The sequence below is a fragment of the Ochlerotatus camptorhynchus genome, unplaced genomic scaffold (assembly GCF_037179485.1).
Source record: "Ochlerotatus camptorhynchus isolate MF236.1 unplaced genomic scaffold, CSIRO-AGI_Acam_v1.1 ptg000103l, whole genome shotgun sequence".
Classification (NCBI taxonomy): Eukaryota; Metazoa; Arthropoda; class Insecta; order Diptera; family Culicidae; genus Ochlerotatus; species Ochlerotatus camptorhynchus.
The window spans coordinates 857,229-877,632 of record NW_027040593.1 but is presented as its reverse complement, the minus strand read 5'-3'; the positions used below and the strand labels follow the sequence as shown (position 1 = coordinate 877,632).

The following is a 20,404-nucleotide window of genomic DNA, read 5'->3' as shown; positions in this document are numbered from 1 at the left end:
GAGTTGAGCATGATTTATTTCAATTAGCGAGTCCCGCGTAAAGAAAGCATCATGTTCAGTGAAAGGTGGGTTTACCAAGTGGAGGTTGTTGATTTTGGCAATTTTCCCCGGTCCTCCACCCCACTTGGAACGAGAGGTGTGTTGATTTTCTTTTTTGCTTTGCGGTTTTCTTTTTTTTTTGCGGAAGATTGCGATGATGGGTCTGACGGAAAGGGACGTAATGAATTGAATTTCCTTGTCCTAAGTAATAACTCGTGTCCTTTAAGTGAAAGAAATTCTTACGTATTCTGGCATATCATTAGAACAGTGCTATTTGTAAATGTAACGTTCAATTACGGCGCAGGCCATGACGTTTAAATCATACGTCCAGCAACATTAATTTTCATTCAAACAAAACGAATGTGATGTTTCATTTTGCACCTCTAATCGATACACAATTAGCGTAACTTTCAATCAATCTCGTGAACATGATAGCCCCATCGGAAACACAACCAATGAACAAATAAAAAAGCAAAATCAGTCTCGCACCTGTCAAATTCCATCATCATCATGTATCTCCATTTCCCCCTCGAGCGCTGTCATCAAACATCACATGCGTGGATTAAACTGTCTCCCGATGGCCGTGATGCTGACAGTTCCGCAGCTCGAAGCTATGAGAATTGGTGATATTTGCCGTTTGAATTGCATTCGCCTGGATCTGACGAAAAAAAATTGCAATTAAAAAATTCCAATTTGACCCCGACGTGATTTGAACACGCAACCTTCTGATCTGGAGTCAGACGCGCTACCGTTGCGCCACGGAGTCAGATACTCTTTCATTCAGCTTCCTTCTCTTCTGGTTGTGCTTTCCGCGTCGCAAATTCGCAATTTGCAGCTTTATCTAATCTTGCTCTCCGACACCAATCCACCATTTTCGCGTTCGCTTTGAACAGCAGCGCGCTAGTATGACAAAAAAAACGGCATCTACCGAACAAAATTCATTAAATTATCGGTTGCTTTGTTTTGTTTACAAGCCAGTCCGTCGCGTAAACAATCAACCAGTTTATGCGCCTCCCAAAAAAAGCCAATATGCACAGAGCTTCAGCTGGTTCGGAGTTGTGTCATCGCCATTATCAAATTAGTGTTGAGGTACACCCGCTCCTACTCCTACAACGCACTTTGATATCGTTTTTTGCGTTCGGGAAAACTCAAATTGTGGTTATGTTTACCGAGCGCTTGAAACTGCTTGTTTCCAATGGGAAGCAGATCAAGGGAATGGGTTTTTGGTAATTTCCCGGCTTTTGCTTTTTTAATGTAGGTTTGCATGTAGTAGGTACTTGTTGATTTGACAAGCAATGTGAGAGTATCATCAGGTTCAGTACTCAATATATCGTTACTCATCATGGTTTGTTCGACGAGATGCGGTGCTTTGAAAAGAGTAGCAAAGCAACCGACCGACCAACTGCCAGACAGTTTGTTACCTATCTGTTGCGTTGCTTCATGAGCTGGGGAGGAAAACATGTGCTTCAGAGAAAAAAGCAAAAACCGGTTGGCGAAGAGATTGGTTCATGAAATTGTAAATGGAGCTTCCCGCAAATAATGTACAGTACAGATTTGCTTGAAAAGTATGCAATGTTTCGTAACATTAACAGTTTCTATAATGTGGTCGTCGGATGGTTTTCTAAATAATTTTGCAATTTTTACGCTTGCTTAATTTGGTTCTTTCAGGGTATTGAGGTAAATACATATTCGTAATCTGCGGTGGGAGTTGAGCAGTCAATTTGTTAAGGCCCAAACGCAATGTGGGCGGAAGCGGAACGGAAGCGGCAAGTTTGACAGTTGTCACAAATGACGTCAATATGCCTAACCGAAGTCGATTTGATTCTAACTAGTTTTCAATCCGACAAGTAGGCTTACTCAGATCGGGCTTTTCCGCTGCCGCTGCCGTTACGCTTCCGCTGTCATTGCGCTTGGGCCTTTAGTGTAGTGTCAAACAGTGACGCAATTATTTTGCTTAAATTTTGATTTACAAATCGAGATGGGATCAATGGGATCGAAAAAAAAAATATCGTTGTGCTTAGAATACGAAGCTCTTTCAGATGATGTATAATAACCGATATATTTTTTAAAATTAAAGGACCCAATTTTCGGTCCAAGTTTATTTTCCCAAAAGCATTGCGTCTAGAAAATCATCTCGTGAAGGTTTTATACGAAAATATGCATTTTGAAAAACAAACTTGCTTGTACACAGTGGAGGCGAACCAGCTCAAGGCTGAAAGCCTCCCTAAAAAAGATAAATTAATTAATTGCTTGTACTTTGTAGTCTATTGCAAGAACTGCGATTACATTTGTAGTATGAAACAGATGTAGAGGATGTAATAAATCCAACCTTACATTGGAGGTAAGAGAAATTTGTTTTGCGTGATAGAAGTTCGTTACGGAACATGTTTACTTTTCACTTAGCGAACGGCATTCGCTAACTTAAATGCATTTCATGTGTCAAACCTGTTTTCAAATGCATTTAAAATCCATAATGTTCATCCGCATGTTCATTTGGTTCATCTTAACATTTTAAAATGCACACATTTGACAGATAAGTGTGTATTAAATGAACCTTCTTTCAACTTGCGGACTTTCAGTTGGTGGACTTCTAGTGTATACACCTAATTTAAATAACTGATAATCAGCAAAATTAGCTGAGAATCCGCAAATGACAATCTGCAGCATAAGAATGAATAACAGCTTCTAACTGATCTTCCAGTAAATTTCAGCAAATATTTTCCTCCATCGGGAACATTTTCGTTGTAAACATTTTTCAGATTATATTTTATATGGATTGCTGAAATAATTTCCTTATCATTCCAGTACAACACATTTGTTTTACAGTGCTTGGCCCTTGAGTTATGAATTTTCAAAGTACGTGATGTCCGGGAAAAGCCAAAACTTTAACTAAAGTTTTCCCGGAAAATGGGTCTGCTCAATTTTTTTGAATTTTGTTTCGTTCGTATGATCATAAACTATACCTGTGGGCGAGATTTCTTAGGATTCTGAGAACCTTCGACCCAAACCTGTCCGATAGTAAAAACTAGTAATCCTATATATAGAGATTTGCGGAGGCGGCCATTTTGAGCCAATCGAGCAGCGATAACTATCAAAATGTGAGCCAAATGAGCATTTTTATCGTTAGCCTGAATGCTTCAGTTGAAAAGTATTGTAATCGGGGTGAAATAAATATATATAATATATAGTAGTCATTTTTTATTGTTGGTCAAAAGCATTGCGGTGTCAATCACGGAATGGTTTTCGCACAACATGCATTTGGTGCTGATGAACCGGGATCGCTCCAGGCAGCGTCAGAAGTTTCCCACCTTCTTTAACAAAATACAATTGCGTGTGCTCTAAGCAGTACATTTTAACTAGATACCACCAAATATTTATCACTGTAACGTACACTGCACAAACGCATAGAATCAGCTAGGGAAAAATCCGACGGTAGTCTGCAAAACTCGAGCCATTTTTCGAAGTTCAGCGTTTTTCGGAAAGCGGAAAATTCTCACTTTGTTAAACTTCGTTGCACTTCCACGACCGTGATTAGGGCAAAACATGGCAATGCACTTTATATTCCATAAATGTTATTTGAAATTTAAGGAAACATCGTTGACCAGTTCACTGAGAATTCAAACAACGTAAACGAACTCGTAACAAAGTCACACAGAAAGCTGACACAGTTTGCTCCGTGGCAAGTGTTTGCAGCTTTTGTAAACAAAACAAACCACGTTGCCAAATCGTCTGATAATATTTCCGCTTATCTCTGTATATAGGATTACTAGTAAACACAAAATCCCCTCTATATTGCTCAACCAGCAGCAAATTTGATTTGTTTTTTTTTGACGTAAATCTAAAATTGCGACCGCCACGAAAAGGTGTAAGATTTTGAACGCTTATAACTTTGTCGTTTATAGATGAAATAAAAATCCAACTACACCAATCGATAGGAAATACCTTTCGTAAGCTGTTGCAATAAACGCTTTTTTCAATTTTTCATAAAAAACTGTTTTAAAAATGGATCAATAAAAAGTGATAATTTTATCACTGTTTTCATTAAACGTTCTCCCCAAACCCAGTCCTCATAGTCAAGTACAATTTGGTTGCACATCGTACTGCTTGAATCTGGAAAGTTATAAAACAGCGCTGCTAATGTGCCTCAACTCATTTTTGCTTCGGACGGCGGGTAAACAGGTAGCAGCAGCAGTAGGTAGGCGGTTCCTGTCAAGCGCGCAGCGTTTGAGTTTTGCACCTCGAACTTTGCGCGTCGTTCCCGTTGAGATCACTGGCTGCTGGTAGCAGCGTCGCCTCAATGGGACAAGCGCTCCTTGGCTGAATGATAAGTACAAATCTCGATTGCTTTTCGAAAGGACATATCAGCTTTTGTAAACAACGCATTTTATCGTTGGTTTGGCATAACTAATAGCTCGCCCCACATACTAACATCACTATTATATCAGGTAGGGGAAAATTTCCTCTATCTCATGGCAGTGTTAGCATGCGTGGGTGAGCTACCAGTTACATCAAATCGACGATCAAATGCATTGTTTACAAAAGCTTATGCGTTCCTTCGAAAAAGTAATCGAGAAATACTTCGTGGACTGTGTACCAATTGCCGAGTTTATTATCGTGACATTTTGAAAGTTATTTTCAATGTTCGAAAATGCCGGAAATTGTTCAGTTTTCAAACAGAGCTCAGCCACGGTTACCAAAATTTAACTTCTAGTCGGTCCGACATAATCACGCTCGTATAGCAGAGTTATTCGATAACTCATCTGTCACTTTTAACCACGAGATAAATTTAACTCGTCCATTGCGACACAGCTTTGGAAGTAAAATTATGGCCATCCATAAATTACGTATATTTTTTGACCAATTAATCCCCCTTCCCCCTCGGAGCGTGTTTTGCAATACACCTAATACATGGCCGGTCCCAACTTCTGAAACCCCTCTCCTCCCTCAACTACTACGTTATTTATGAAAGCTCCCACTGAGCAACACTGAAAATCAGCAGCACACCACACAAAACGGGTTTGGACAATTTCGGTCTAGATCATCAATATTTCGCGATCAGAACAGTTTAGCTTGAAATCCCTCCATTTAATTATCGGTACATCTTTAATCTATTGATTGAATTAAAAAAAAAATTAATAAGGTTTTTTTAAGATTTCGTGCGTTTTGTGAACGCACATTCATTATTTTGCATAAGAAAACGGGAACGGGGTGTTGCTGTGGTGATAAGAAGGATTTTCCTACACAGATTGCAGCTTTCTGTTCCAAGCACTGAAATTATCAGACGCTACCTCTATTTATGCTTTTAGATTAGCTATGAAAGTCCCTCCTACTTGGAAAATTATGCTATAGAACGGTTTATACAAACCCAGTTTTTTTTGCTGATGGGGGCGAGGCATAACCAGCCGTTCGATTGCATAATTCTTCAAGTAGGAGGGACTTGCAATGCTTATCGCTTAGCATAAATAGAGGTACCATCGAGTTTTGTCAGTGATAAAGTTCGATTCAAAGTAAATCTGGACGCACGGTTTAATACGGGACGTTGGTGGTAGGTAGGAACAAAAAACGTTTGACAGGCATTTGTTGATGTTTCATTGACGAAGAAGTGATTTGGCAAAGAAATGCGATTCCAACTTTTCCTCCGTGCGTAACATCCTTTCAAGAGAAGGATATAAGTCTTTTTGTGCCAGTAAACATCCGAATCGCTCCCTGAAACAAATTTTAGTGGCCAAAAAGCAAGCACGATTACTATACGAACGAGTTTTGACGAAATTTGATGGCTGTATTTTAATGGATGACGAAACATATGTCAAAATGGATTATAAACAAATCCCCGGAAGAAAATTTTACCTGACAACTGGTTGTGGGGATGTCCCCTACAGGTATAAATTTGTTTTTGCGGATAAGTTTGCTCGGAAACTAATGATTTGGCAAGGAATCTGCAGTTTCGGCCTTAAAACCAAGGTTCGCTCAAATAGAATTTACTTAGAAGCTTGTTCAATCGGCCGCTAGTATTTTAACGATTTTCGATCTTTGACAGTGTGCAAAGAGTATATAATTTTGTCAATTTTGTTTATGCATGCCAGTTTTGACTAGAGCGAAAGAGATAGAAGCAAAAAATTCAAGTACATTTGAAGAAAATGCTAGTACAATCGAGTAGTATAGTGCTACCATGTTGTACACTGAAAAATTACATTAGAGTAGGTTCGTCACCAAAGTTTTCGAGCCACTCCGTCTGCGTCTGGTGCAGTTTTAGTGCAAATTGTAAACAAGCTCGGTTGCTCCTTAATACAAAAATCCAACATCGCTGAATCATGATTTTGACTCATTAGAACACCTATATGTACTCACTTTGGTTTTTTGCTCTTTCACAAGCTTCGCGAGTTTTCGAGAGATTTTAATCGCTTGTGTGAGTGGTTCACGTGCACAGCAAAAAAAAATGTAATATCGATCAACGTAATTCAAGCTGATGTATGAAATAATGATGTAATAGCAAAACGCAGATACAATATTACATCAATGGATGTAATTTTGTTCGCAAAATCGATGTACATCGTACAATGTGATATTACACAACCGATGGATTGACCTGGTTGCAGCAGTTTCGATGTAATATTCAACAACTTTTTTTGCTGTGTGTAGCCAATCTCTAAATCATCGACCACCTCTTCAAAATGTCCGAATATCATCCAGACAACATAGTACTTTCATCAAATTTTGAACCTGCAAATCGCGCCATATCATCGCTATTCTGGAAGACCTGCATCTGCTGCTAATTGTTGCCCGTAATACATCGATAATCGGATCGTTTTACTGGGAGCAGTATCCTATGTTGCGTACTCTGATGGAAATGTACGTTTCCAATCAGGTCCAATCGACCAAGCCTTCCGATGAGGAATTTTAAGTCACCACCGCCGAAAAGCGTCAGATGTTGAAATTCTAAAACTGCTGGAAGTAAGTAGTGAAAGCCCCGGGATCCACGCATCTATCACATGAGTGTCTATAGCAACTCCCAATACCGAGAATGACTGCTGCCGTATGAAGGCAATGAAGGCCCACCCACAAGCCTCAATAGATCCGGATCAGACGCGTTGCGGAAATTGGCGTTGACGGCGACTCTGTAGCTCTTTACTCCTATGAAAAAAACCATAAGCAAACGTCAGACTGTGCGTGAAACATAGTGGACTTTGTACTATTCTTTCACTCCACCGTAAATTCCCATAAGAAACTGTCTATATTTGCTGAAAGAGTGCCGTCAACGCCAATGGGACAGGTAAATCTATTGTATAACTGTCAAATGTATGTCAATGCAACGCAAACAGATCTAATGTGGGTGGCCCTTGACTTGTAATGCTCTTTTCTCGCAAATCGAAGCTCGTCTTGCCAAACCAACAACAGCAGAGAAAATTCTCTCCTACCCGATAGTGGAATTGGTTTGCGTAGGTGAGCTTCAGTTGGCAAGATTCCTGATCCACCCTTAAGTATTGTTGGTCGAGAAAATCGGTTGTTCAAAAACCATTTAAGGTGATTCCTTGAAGAGTACACAAATGGCTTCATGATGGCTTAGATGTCCTCCTATCACTTCAAGTGTTCTAGAGCACAAACGTGAAGTTTCTGTTTCATTTGTCGCAGCGCATTACACACATTATAAAGTGTGGAAACGCATATATCACGAATGGGAATTCTCAGATATCTCCGGGGTTATTACTGATTTCCTTCACCACCTCAACAGACTTGCCCAATATCTCAGGCATCCGGTGAACATCAGCATCGATGGCATCTATCGTTTGGTCAACCGGTGGAAACAAACGATTTTAAATTGGCTCACTACTTGACTATTGGTCCCAAGCAAATCGATTAACGTAGCCCATTTTAGTCGAAATTCTAGTACTACACTATGTTTGTTTTGATTCGCTATGAAAACTTGACAGATAAAATGAGGGGTTCATGGATTTTCTTCGGAACCTTCTGGTTTTGGAGTTACCTCTATGGTTTGGTCACGTTTGGTCATCTAAGATTATCGATGAATAGTAGATGAAATCGGATAATATCGGTAGGTCCGCGTTATTATTCATTACGAATCGAATTTATCCTAAAAAAATCGAAATTATAAAGCAAATTTTATAGAAACCCTTTTTATAAAATGTAGGGCAGATTTAATTCAATTTTGCCAAAAAATAAAGTTCGATGAATCGGTTCATAGTCGGACAAATCCATTTTATCGATTATATCCGATATAATCGAGCTTAAATCTCTTAAAACGAATAACATCTTCTTGTATCGTTCACATCTCTGTTATCGGGTCACATCTCTATATCTATCATATATATATATAGACCTTTTTGACGTTTAATCATCTTTCTCTATATCTAGCACACATGGATGAATGGACGGTTTGTTTTCCCACTAATCTGTTTCCCTCTTGCTCGCACTCGTTCGTTTTAAATGGTACAGTAGTGTGCGCCGATTAAACGTCAAAAAGCTCTATAACCAGGTAACGGTGACAGCCGTTTGTTTATAAGAATGGAACATCGCGAAATCTCGATCAACAATACAAAAAGGCGAATAAGCTTATGTGATCAAACTTTTAATGCTCTTTGCTCGCGAACCGAAACTTGCCTTGCCAAACCAACAATATCAGCAGGTAGGAAACACTCTCGCCTATTTGATAGAGAAGAGCTTCGGTTTGCGAGATATGGTCATTACATTTTTTTTGATCCGCCCTTCTGTATGGTTGGTCAAGCTCGAAAATATTTGTTCAAAACAAATATTTAAAAAAAAAGTAAGAGGTTGTATCCAAGACACGACCGTAGATTTGACGATGGACTACGCTTTCAATATTCATATTTTCTCATCACGGAAACGTCTCATTTTTTGATAACAAAATTACGTATTTCCGTGCACAAAATGCACGGAATTTTTGGTTTATTCAATAGATAATAAAAAAAGCGAAAATTGATTGGAGGAATTTCTTGCTATTAGGGTGTTCAACATCGCTGGCGAGCAATATGTTCGTTCCAAGGGATCAGCGATTGAGGGCAGCCTTGATAGCTAGCTGCTTGCTGGAACCCTTTCGTTGTGTATTGGAGAACACCTCCACTCACCACACGCGGTTTATAAATGGATTTCGATTTTAAAATCTGTGTTAAGGAAAGCGCTTTTTGCGGGCAATCGATGATAATTTTGATCACCATTGCAACAGAGGGACATTTGTGCAATTTTCAATAGTGATCTATTGAAAATTGATAAACTGTTAATTTTAGCAGATTCGTAGAAAACATTTCCATCGATTGGCTTGTTTAGAATAAAACTCCATCAGCTATTGACAGAGAGATATTTGTGGTCAAAACCTGACCACTTTTCGTAATCCGGCGATCTTGGTGTTTTGAAATTGCACACCCAATATGTTGCTGAAAGACGTAATACTGCATCAAAAGAAATCACGGACTACGACTTGGACAACCCTGGCATCAGGTGAACATTAGTATCGATGGTATAGTATAATGGTTTAGTCACGTTTGGCCATCAATGCTGATAGCCAATTAGGTCACCAACTTTCCGTGCAGATATTTTCGTTGCTTCCAGAGATGGAACATGAAGCTTGCAGGGTTTGAAACAATCACAAAAGCAGGTGCTCAGGATAGTGATAGTTCACATCACGCTATACACGCTAGAAGTAATATCAGCATAATGCTCGATAATTGTAGCACATTCAAGATTACCGATGAATACTGGATTAAATCGGGTAATATCAACAGGCGCGCGATAATTCATAACGAATCGAATTTATTCAAAACAAATTTGAGGAAATTTAGCAAATTTTATTGTAATTCGTTAGAAGAAATGTAGAAAGGATTGCTTTCATCATACTCGAACAAAACAATAATATTTACTGTAACAGTGCAATCGGGAAATCACAAAAAAATCATTGTTAAGATGCTTAACAACCCCGCTGTAAAATCCTCAAAAACAAAAGGGAAAAAACTCCCAAATTTATTCAAGTTTTTTTAAATAATAATCATTACTTTCGTAAATCGATTCATATCTCAATAAATCCACTTTATCAGATAGAATCTCCAAAATTAAAAAAGCTTATTCAGCCTTCGCTCGAATGATTCTTTCATCTGCTCCCGCCAGTTTTTTTTCAACTTTCCCGGAACTTCAAGGATGCTATTAGATTTTTATTGCGGATCCTCACTAGCTGCAGGAACATTTAAGAAGTTCTGAAGCTTAAGAAAAGTCCAGACTTTTGTGTCAGTTTCGATTAATTAAAGACAGTTTCATAAACTTCTGTTAAAATTTGAAAACCCGGAAATTTCAGAGAAGTCTAGCGAACTCCAGTGAACTTAAGGAAATATCATAAATATTTTGGAAACTTCAGGAAAATTTAATGGTTTTCAAGAACTTTAGTGAAGCTTATCAGAGAACATCAGGACAGATATCAATTAATTTCAATGAAATTGCTGAAATTATAAGGGAGTTCCGAGAAACTCAGGCAATTTCCGAAAATTTCAGCAATGTCCTGAGGGGCTCATGCAAATTTAAGAAACTTAAGGGAAGTTACATGAACATTAGGACATTGTGAGAACATTTTATGGGAAGTTCTATGCTTTTTTAATGGCAGTGTCGATAACTTTTTTAAATTAAAAAATCGGGAAGATCAGAGAACATCAATACTGATGTTACAATAAATTAAAAGAAAATGAGAGAGCACTTAAGAGATTTCGTAATCTTCCAGAAAGTCTAGAGACCTTCAAAGATTATTAGAGATATCCCGGTATTCTCATTATAATCAGGGAAATTCTGAGCGCTTCGAGGATGACCACCCTAATAAAAAATAACCATAAACGAACGATAACCCAAATCATTGAACTATTCCACAAATGGTTTGGATGATACCCAGAACACGTCGTTAAGCAAATTAACCATACAATTTTTATTAGGGCAGGGAACTCCAAAACAGCCCCATAATTTCAGGAAAATTACAAGAACTTTGAAGGAATTTCGAGGAATTATGGAATATTCCTAAGTGCATTTCAGGATTGTTCCGAAATATTCAGGAAAATTGCGAAGTCTTCAGGGATCTGGATCATTAGAACATCCCCCAGGAATCTCTTTCTTTCGGAATTATGTCATTGTTTCTTTCGACTGTTCCGTAAGCGCTCTGGCTTCCAACTTTCTTCGGATTTTTCTTCCAATCTACCTTAAGAAGTTTCTGCCAGCGTCTCCAGAATGTTTCTTGCGTCTTCACCAGGAAGTTCAATTAATTCTCCCAAAAATTTCTTTCGTCTTCTTCTGGTAGATTGACCATAAACCAATGGTTTTTTTGTTCGACTTCTATTGGAAGGTTTTTTCCGAGCTTCTTCTGGCTTTTCCTGGAAATGGATACTTCTGGAAATCTACTTCGCGTTTCCGAAACTTTTCTGGCTTCCTTGATGTGACATCAAACACTGCAACGACTACGATGTAATCTGCCCGACATTTCGGCCATGGGTTGTAGCTTTTTTCAAGGGAAAATATTGTTTGTCGTTATTGTCAATAGTTTAGTCGTTGTTGTGGCTGCTTTTCCATATTTTGGTTTCATTTAATGATATTTAATTGAAAAAAACTACTTGGTCACAATTTCGATCACAATTTGAGGACAAAGATAATTTAAAAAATTAAATTAAAAAATTAAAGTGTGATTTAAGACTGAGAAAGCCGTTAAACAAAGCAATTCCCCTCAAGTCCCAGTCGTCACAATTGTTAAAAATTTGGCTTTCAAAAACGGCAAACATATAAGATTAATTAAATAGTAAATACCGATAAATACCGATTTTTTTAATACCTTCGATACCGATAAGCTTTAAAACAACCTGGCAACGCAGATGATCAGCACTGCCCTGCAATAAAGATCTCCATCTGAATGAAAACAAAATTATCTCAACACTTTCCGGAACCATTCACGTTAAATCCGTTTATTCAATGAAAATCATCGAAACAACACAGCACAGCGTTGATTGCAGAGCAGAAGCAACAAGCTGACTCCGAGACAGAAGCTGAATGTACCCACTACGGTTCTACTATAATAGTGGTGTGGTTCCGCATTGAGTTCGTTAGTTGGCTGCGGAACCAAACACAGAAAGCCAAAGCGTGGCCGTCGAATCGAACGACTGATGGAGAGAGAGAGGAGGGCAGAACAAACACGACAAAAGCCATTCCAGACCAGGGTTGTCGCATGTACAGATTATTGATATTTTACAGATTTTGTTGATCAATTCCAAGACCAATGATGTGTACGTACAGATTTAAAGATTTTTTATTAAAATACAGATTATACGGATTTGTCGGAGAACTAAAACTGTTGTCCGAGTTGATTAGAAATGCATTACGAATTTGGTTTGCTTTTGCCATGATTTTTATTAGTGTGTAAATTACAACTTTTAGTTTTGTTCTTCTAATTGTTTTCATTTTCTGCCGCTATACTCGACGTTCACTAAGTTTACCAAAATCTAACTTTCTATTTATGTAAATCATGCGAATGATTGTCAGAAAGTACGAAATGCATTTTAAATGCATTTGGAAACCATTTTGGTACATGCAATGTGATGAAAATGTAAACTCTGTAGAAAATATCGCTCGCTAGGTGAAAAGTCAGTGTCATTATTTATCATTTTTCGCGCAACACGAGAAAAGGGCCTATCATTGTTGATCGATTATCTTCTTCGATTTTCTCTTTCGCGAATAACCCGACTGCAAATGAATTTCCCATTCAGAGTGTTGTTTCAGGCGCAAGCTAACATCATCTGCTGTTGAACAAGGATAGGCCCTTTTCAAATGTTATACGAGATTTACGATCACACACAAGGAGTAGCCGCCATGTTATTGAAACCATGGTGGGTATACAAATGGTGATACAGCTTTGTCACTATATAGGTGAGGAGGTCGCGGGGGGGAAAAGTGCGGTTTTAGAGCAAATTGTAAACAAACTCGGTCGCTGTCCCAAACAAAAATCCAACATGGCTGAATCATGAATTTGACACATTAGAACACCTATATGTAGTCACCTTGATTGAAACCAGAGACGTTCAACGTCTCTGATTGAAACCAACATCTGAAACGTCACAATTCAAGTGTGAACTGCAAAAATGGCGTTATTGGATTGTCTTATTTATATCAAATGGAATTATTTCCCCTTTTATGCCATATAAATGGTTGACTTTGTGGTAGAAAATAAGAAAATAATGCTCTATGAGTTCTAAGTTTATGTTTCACAAAATGTAAGCAAAAATATTAAGAATATCGGAATTATCAGTCACGCCTTTTTTGAAATTCTGGCTTAAATCTTCTATTTGTTTACAAATTATGAGCTGTCAGTGGGTCCCACAATTCGCGGACCCGCAGCGATCTTAGCTCTTGTCAAGACAAGGCAAACAAGATAGGGTTGCCAGGAGGAGGAAGAGGAGACAATACGGGGGCGAAAACGAACCACTTTTCTGTCAAACACGAACCAGCTCAAGATTGGCCGATTTGAAGTGCGTAAGATAGAGATAAAAGAGTAAGAAGCCAGTTGTATCCTCTTCCTCTTAGCTTCAACCGAGGCTTCAACCCAGTGTAGATGAAATGCGTTTTTTTTTGAAAATCTTCACTACGAGCGAAAGGAACAAATGAGTTCATTATACACCAACGAATATGCGTTTGTTGATATTCACCAGTGCTTGATTATCCAACCCAAAATTGTCAAAATCAGAAGCTATCATCAAAAGCAAAATAGTTAAGTAAAAGTTGGGCAAAATGATTATTTTTAATATTGCCGACCCTATAGCCTAAAGCCTCGATATTATCATTATCATCAATTCAGAATAAAGTAATAATTTCCTATCGAGCAACTCGTTCTACGGTGCTATATTTGCGTAAATTGAAAATAAACATTTTGCATTTGACCCACAAAATCATTTCCACACGCTATTTCAAAACCACCCAAATTTGGGTAGAATCCATCCAGATCTGTCAAAACTGAACAACACAGGAGAAAACAACAATCCAGTAACGAATAAACGAAAACAAATGTTGTCATTGATACTCCGAGGTTGCTTTGATTAAAAGAATATAAGGTGATCCAAGAGACGTTTCTCAGTGGAACTGACAACTAGAAATTAAGAGTGTGTGAGTGATCTGGGGTTAATGGTGCTGAATGTAAACATAAACAAAGCAGAAATTCATATGAGAGTGAACTGTCAGTTCTACTGTGATCTGTCAAAAGTTCTGGGCCTGTATAGAGATCGAAGCGAAGCGAAAATTCAAATTCAAGCAGGTAGTTGGTCTATCTGTTAAGGTTGTCTTAATTTCCAGCTAAGTTGAGTGTAGAAGAAAATATGATTTCTGTCAGCGCTGGTGAAAAGTAATCCTAACTGAACACATTTTTTCCAGGCATTTTTCAGTTGCGGAACATTGAAAGTTCGTTAAGTCAATTCAAAGAAGAATAAGCATTCTGCATCGAAATTCCAAATTCAACATAAACAGCTTTATGTCATGTTATGAATTGGCAATATAAGCTCTAAAAAGTAAAATATGAAACAGTTCAATTGATCATTTTAGATGGTCAAGTTTTGAACCCACCACAGCATGCTTTTGGCGCTACTGTATATGGACGATCAAATATAAAATACTGTGGTAGCCACAGCACAGTTCTGTCAAAACCTCAGCATTTTCATTGATCCATTTATGCAAACTAAAATGTCCTCCACAAAAACATTTTTCTATGAAGATTAAGATCACCAGTTGATTCAGATTTTTCGCCTCGCGATACAGATTTAAATGTGGCAACCCTGAATCCAAGTAGAAACCACCGGCAAAGCTACCTACATACCGGGGAGGAGCAAACCGATATCGATACACGCGGCGAGGTGGGTGCTCAGAAACTAATAAAAATCACACTCACCATCGCACAAAAAAAACGACACAGTGAAATGTTTGTTATTGGTTGGTTGAACCTAACATCAAATCAAATGGCGAAAAAAAAGCGGGTTTCGCCAATTTGGGTCCACCAACCAAACTTTACCGAATACAACAAACCAGCGTTTGGGGGTCAGAACAAACGTGGTCAAACATAACCTCACATAAAACTCATGAACTCCGCGTTTTCGACGCCGAAAATGCCTTTTTCATTAGGATGCTCATGTGGTGCATCATTTTGCACGACCCGTTGATCGCGGTCCGCGCGGGCATGCATGTAGGGTAATTTGATTATGTTTATTTTCAATCAATGACGCGCGCGAGCCCTGAAGGGAAGGGCGAGCAAAATTGCAACCAGAATCGACCTGTTTTGGCGACGATGATGATGTTGGATGATGACGGACGACGGTGGTGGGAAGCAATTAATTAGTTAAATTTGATACTATGCGAAGTGCCTGTTTTTCCACCGCACCACCACCACCGCCACTGACACCGGAACAGTTTGTTTTGCTTTGTTTGCAGTGGTTTTTTGCTTGCAGCAAAACGGCGCAATCCATCCGGCTCCGAGTCCGACAGACGGCCACCGGTGGAATGTAAACAAACGGTTTGGCAAAATTGACAAAATTGAAAAACAGTCCAATTTTGTCGTTCGATTTTGCCTGACTTGCAAGGTTGACAGAGTTTGACAGTTGACAGATTTAACAAACGCCTACATTGCGTACAAAGTAAAAATGAAAACAATCACGTTGCACTTGTCCCGTAAACTACACAATGAACAAACACATTCCACAATGACATCCACTCGGTTTCTCCCGGCTTGCTTCGGTTTCATTCAAGTTTGCTTCTTTGTTTACATCATCCGTTCTCGCTCTCCGCTTTTCTTTTTATTCGAATGAAACGAATCACACTCACCAAGCCGTAACAGCAGATACCACCACCACACAACCCCAGCAGGTTTGTTCTGTTGCTGTTTTATTCTTAGCCTAACCGTTTGACGTGCATGTTCGAACGGGTTCTTATTAGTGTGTAGTGCAGATGAGCGATGGGAGCAGCGGTAGAAGTTTGTACCAACTCGCACCCGGTAGAAGCGGTAGCATTCTGAGCTGCCACAGCTACATGAAGCCCGGGTAGCTCAGTCGGTAGAGCGTTGGACTTTTAATCCAACGGTCTAGGGTTCAAGTCCCTATTCGGGCGGGTAGTTTTTTTTGCCGCTTTGGCAATACATTTTTAGAATTGGTAATTACAATTCAATCGATAATGCAGTTTTTCAGGGTCCGCAAAAAATCTCTTGTCAGAAGTGGGATTCGAACCCACGCCCTCAGAGAGGACCAGAACGCTCGGAAGGTACTGAGTGCGCATTCGGGGATTTGAACTCCTGAAACCTCAGCAAGATCTAACTCTTGAGTCTGGCGCCTTAGACCGCTCGGCCATCCTGACATGTGTAGTGTACACCCCAAAACCGATCGGTAATGATGGGAATGTCACACCAAGGCAGCAATAGAAGCAAATTTGCACGAACGACGGCATGACTCATCTTCTGTTCAGCTGATATCGCGCACATCGTGCGCGTCGGCTTATAGTACTTTGTTGACAGATTTTTTGCGCTGAGACGGCATAAGAGGGCGATGATGGCATCGACGTAGAAGGGAAATGTCAAAAAGGCCGCAATCATGTTTTTTTTTGCGGGGTCTTCTTCATAATCGCTTTTTAATGCTGGCTGATGGGGTTTGTTGGTTGCCTTGACCGGTTTACCTACATCATCAGCATCTTTGTTGTCGTATTTACTGTTGTCGTCGGTCACGCTCAACGACAGAGACGACGGGATATGTATGCTGAGGAAGAAGGTGTTTTCGCGCATGTTTTAAATTGAATGAAAGGCTCATTACAAATATTAAGATTTGATTTTGATACGGCGATGGCTGGGTGTCATTCTTTGATTATTTTACAGGCAGTATTCACAAGTGGCCCCATAGCTCAGTTGGTTAGAGCGTCGTGCTAATAACGCGAAGGTCGTGAGTTCGATCCTCTCTGGAGCCAATATACTTTTTTAATTGGGGAATGGGATGTGTGTCAAATCATACTTGACTAAGTAAGTGACAGTTGAGAAGAGGAGTATTGCAAAATGAAATCACGCTACAGGAGAAGTGTCAAGCGATGATTGATTGATCACTCAGTAGTGAAATCGCATCGACACTTGGTGACTTTCATATGGAGCTATTAGTCGGTGATTATAAATGAGATTCTCAGAAGGAGAGGAGGTAAATCAATAATCTGACTAGAGACATGATTATTCACCAGTGGAGACGATTTTCAGAAGCTTGGTGACTAGATTTATCTGAAAATCAGTTTTATATTAGTCAATCAACTTGGTGTTCAGATAAATATTTTAACATGTTGTTCTCTTATTTTGTTGTTGTTGTTTTTTTATTATTTTCTTTGACGAGATTTACGAACATCAGTGTTTGGTCCCTGGAATGCTTTTTTTAATGAAAGGCTGTTGACTAATAATACAAGATTGGCTTCTGTGCACATTAAATGCATTTGAAACCTGGTTTAACATATGGAAGATGATGGGAAACAGGAAACGGGGGCAACAATCACGCATTTCGGCGAAGCTCAGATCAACGTGATGAATATAGTGGGTGATGATGATTGCAACAGACTACTTTTACTAGCATTCAGTACTGCGATGCAACTGTGGAAGAGTAAGCTGTTTTGTTCTGTCGTACTTCCGTCAGTTTTACCGCTGTCAGTATGCCCAAAAGTGTAAGATTGTTCAAAAATGTCAAAATCACGTGAGCTATGGTACATTTATATGTGGTTGACAAGGAAATTATACAGAATATTTGGTTTAACTAGAGTCGGTGTATAATGAGTCACGCCAAGAGTGAAGCCAAGTCTACCTATTGAACTGTCAAACCGGCTACCTATCGTGCAAAGTAAACAAACATTACGATGCTATGAAAGGTCCACGAAAGGTATTGCAATAAAATATAAAATATAATCGAAGAAATGATCATAAACACGCAGTGAGCATTAAATTGTCATGGGATACGTTTGGTAATGATCAGTAATGAGAATTTCTACTATTTTTTGTTAGGATAATTTGACAAAATCACTGATATAATGATTTACTACAGCCGCTATTTTTTTTTCTCGCTAGAAGTCATTTGAAGTTGATGTAAAAGTCCTCTGTTGCCAAGTGAAAATAAAGATAATCTTTCGGAAAACCGTGATGCGAGTTCAACTGTTTTTCTATTGGCTTGACTCATTATACACCGACTCTAGGTTTAACTAAGGTAACTTTGAAAAGAAGCAGAAGTTTGCCAGTTTTTGCACTAAGTCAAATTCGAGATAGTTTTTCTTGGCTTTATTTGCGTTGAGGCTTGGAGCAGCGTCAGGCAAAATAGCGAAACAAACAAACAAATTTTAGATTTGACTTCTCAGAATTCCATTTAACTACGCTTAACTGTTCGCTAGGGGCAATGAACCAAGTTTGTACTAGAATTCGGCCAGTTAGACTCACGCTTAATTTTTAATTTTCCGCGTGTTCGATATTTTTCAATAAATCATAGTACAAAAATGGCTAATCAAATCGAATTGACGTCTGAGACAAGGCTGTACACGGTAACCGCAAAATACCCAATAATGACTATAAAAGACTCGATATGGACTACAAAGTAAGCATTTTCGAGGGAGACTGGGACTCCCCATTAAATGAGTAAAAAGATTACCCATTTATGAGTATTTGTTACTCATAAATGAATACTTACTACTTATTTTTTTAGTTGTAATTACTCATAAATGGGTAAAATTTTACTATTTTGCGGTTACCTAGAAACTAGATTGCCATTTCAGAAAAAAATACACATTGAATAAAAAATCACAAATAATCATTGAGAACAAAACTGTTTAAAACTTCAAAACAAATAAAAAGTGCATTTTTAAGATTTTCAATCTTATGTTTAGTACGCTTTCAAAGCTTATCGAAAGTGATATCTTTTCTGAAATGGACACAACTGAAACTTTAAAATTTATCAAAATTGTAGAACATACAATTTTAGTATAAATTCAAAGATTTTACTGAAAATTTATGTTCAACGATTTTGGTCCATTTTAAAGTGTACACACTAAGATTATTTTACAGATTTCTGTAAAATTTTATCGAAATCTCAACAGCTGAACGTTCGGTAAACAATTTTACAGTTTTCTTGTAATTATTTACAGATATCTGTGAAAAGTTTTCAGATATTTGTGAAAAATTACAGGAAATCTGCGAAACTGTTTACCAAACAGCTCAGCTGTTGAGATTTCGGTAAAATTTTACAGATTTCTGTAAAAATTTCTAAGTATGTACGTTGTCTCCAGTTAGCATTTATGATAAGCTTTCAAATGAACATAAGTTAAACAATCTTAAAAATGTATTTTGTTTTGTTTTGAAGGTTTTAACAATTTCCCCCAGCAAAGTAGGTTAATCCATTAAATGTATAAAAAATTACCCATTAGTTAGTAACATTTACCCACTAATGGGTAACAATTACTCATTTATGGGTACCAGTTACCCATTAATAGGTACCTTTTTTACCCATTTAAATTTGTCGAACCTCTTAACGGAATCCCTTTATGAAGAGCTTTGAGTGTGTTGGTTTATTTCCTTTAAATTCCGTTATAATTGCTTATATTTTGACAGACACGCGTATTTCGTCTACTACTTGCAGACTTCAGCAGTGCCAAGTACTCAACACCACTTAACCTACTTTACTTCATTCAAAATGGGTGAAATTGTACCCATTAATGGGTACTTTCCAGTTACAGTATAATACCAACCCGTGGAAACTAATGATTTTAAATGGGCTCACTACTTGACTAGCCTATTGGTCCTAAGCAAATCGATTAACGTACCCCATTATAGTATAAATACTATGTTTGTTTTGATTCGATATGAAAATTTGACAGATAAAATAAGGGGTTCGTTGATTTTCCTATGTTTCGAGGGGTGCATCGATTAGCTTGGGACCGAAGAGAGTACCAGAGCTGAGCCAAAATGCTGAGCACGTTTCTTCGGGACCTTCTGGTCTTAGAGTTGTCTCTATAATAAAACATTGATTTTGAAAAAAAATATCGCCATTTTGGAAAATTAAAAACTAACAAACGTGAGTTAAAATGGCCTAATTCCAGCCAAACTTGGTTAATTACCCCTAGCGAAGTAAATGAAATTCTGAGAGGTAAAATCTAGCATTTGTTTAGTTTTTTCGTTGTTTGGCTTGAAGATTTTCTCAGCATTGTTGATAAGCTTTCAAATGAACACAAGTTAAGAATCATAAAAATTTATTTTTTTCGTCATTGAAGTTTTTAACAGTATTTTAATTTTTTGACGAACAATTGTGACTTTTTTCAATGTTTTTTTTTTCTGAGAACGCAATTAAGTTTCCTA

At 38.2% G+C, this 20,404-nt stretch overlaps 4 non-coding genes across 4 annotated transcripts; 2 read left to right on the top strand and 2 right to left on the bottom strand.

Annotated features, from left to right (window-relative positions):
* Nucleotides 1–733: 733 nt before the first annotated feature.
* On the bottom strand, nucleotides 734–805 carry TRNAW-CCA (transfer RNA tryptophan (anticodon CCA)). The gene has a single exon. It is a non-coding gene; the product is annotated as a tRNA-Trp (tRNA).
* A 15,286-nt stretch (nucleotides 806–16,091) lies between these two features.
* TRNAK-UUU (transfer RNA lysine (anticodon UUU)) lies at nucleotides 16,092–16,164 on the top strand. The gene has a single exon. It is a non-coding gene; the product is annotated as a tRNA-Lys (tRNA).
* A 95-nt stretch (nucleotides 16,165–16,259) lies between these two features.
* TRNAL-CAA (transfer RNA leucine (anticodon CAA)) lies at nucleotides 16,260–16,407 on the bottom strand. The gene is made up of 2 exons: nucleotides 16,370–16,407; nucleotides 16,260–16,304 (listed from the first exon to the last, which is right to left on the bottom strand). It is a non-coding gene; the product is annotated as a tRNA-Leu (tRNA).
* A 526-nt stretch (nucleotides 16,408–16,933) lies between these two features.
* TRNAI-AAU (transfer RNA isoleucine (anticodon AAU)) lies at nucleotides 16,934–17,007 on the top strand. The gene has a single exon. It is a non-coding gene; the product is annotated as a tRNA-Ile (tRNA).
* Nucleotides 17,008–20,404: the final 3,397 nt, after the last annotated feature.